The sequence below is a fragment of the Elephas maximus genome, chromosome 20 (assembly GCF_024166365.1).
Source record: "Elephas maximus indicus isolate mEleMax1 chromosome 20, mEleMax1 primary haplotype, whole genome shotgun sequence".
NCBI lineage: Eukaryota > Metazoa > Chordata > Mammalia > Proboscidea > Elephantidae > Elephas > Elephas maximus.
Window position 1 is genome coordinate 48895220 of NC_064838.1, and position 1091 is coordinate 48896310.

A 1091-nucleotide genomic window follows, 5' to 3' on the forward strand; every position below is an offset into this window, starting at 1 on the left:
CAACCATTTATTTATCTGTTCTTCTGCTGATGGAATTTAGGCTTTTCCCCATCTTGCTACCTAAACAGTGCTGCAAAGAACTGTCTTATACTTGCCTCCTTCTTCACATAAAGGAGTTGCTCTAGGGTGTATCCAGGAGTGGAGCTGTTAACTGGTAGAGAACACACAACGTTACAAGATTTCGCAAACTGCTTGGCACAATTTCCATTCACAGCAGTGTGAGTTCCCACTGGTCCATACACTTACCCACACTTGGACTTTTAAAAATTTGCCAACTTGATGGTTGTGAGATGATAAGAACGTGCATTTCCCGTGCTTCCTTCTCTGCATATGCCTCTGCCAGTCTCTGTCAGCAAGGGGGTGGCCAACTGCACTGAACACCTGACCAAAAGCCCTTTTGATCCCCACTCCTCTTGGGACTGTGCTTGTCCCAGTCCCTCTGGCTCTCCCCAACCTCACTTCAGTTCCTCCTAAGTTGAAGTGGGCAGGGTTGGAAGAAGCCTGCATGTTTCCCAGGCCAGGATGGTGTACAAGATGAGAACTGGTGGCCGGAGCAGTCAGAAACTGTCAACTGGAGCCACACAGCTCAGAACCATCCATAGCTGGGTTCCTCACCAGCAGGAGTGTGGTTGTGGGTAGCTCCCAGTCAACATTTCATTCAGGAGACCCCTCAAAAAACTCCAAAGCTAACTTAGCTGAACTAAATACAGCTCTGTAGTCCGTAACAGAGGCATCTTTGTACAAAATCTCCTCTGCACAGCAAACAGAGATAATCACCCAACTCTGGCCTTCAGAGAGCTTGGTCTGCCTGCGGTGATGAGCATGGCTGGAAACCCAGACAATACCCAGCAGAGAGGCGCAGGCCCTAGGAGAGCTGGGGCCTGGGGATAGGGGTCAGAGGAGGGAGGAGGGATGAAGGTCAGGGAAGGCCAGGCCTTACAGAGTGAGGACCTGGGCCAGCAGAAAGAGGGGTAGCACTGCAGGTGACAGGAGACAGCCCAAGAGGCAGGACAGTGCACAGGTATTCAGGGAAGAGTAGTGAAGTTCAATCCAACACTGATTATACCAAAATGTTCAATAGTTAGCACATG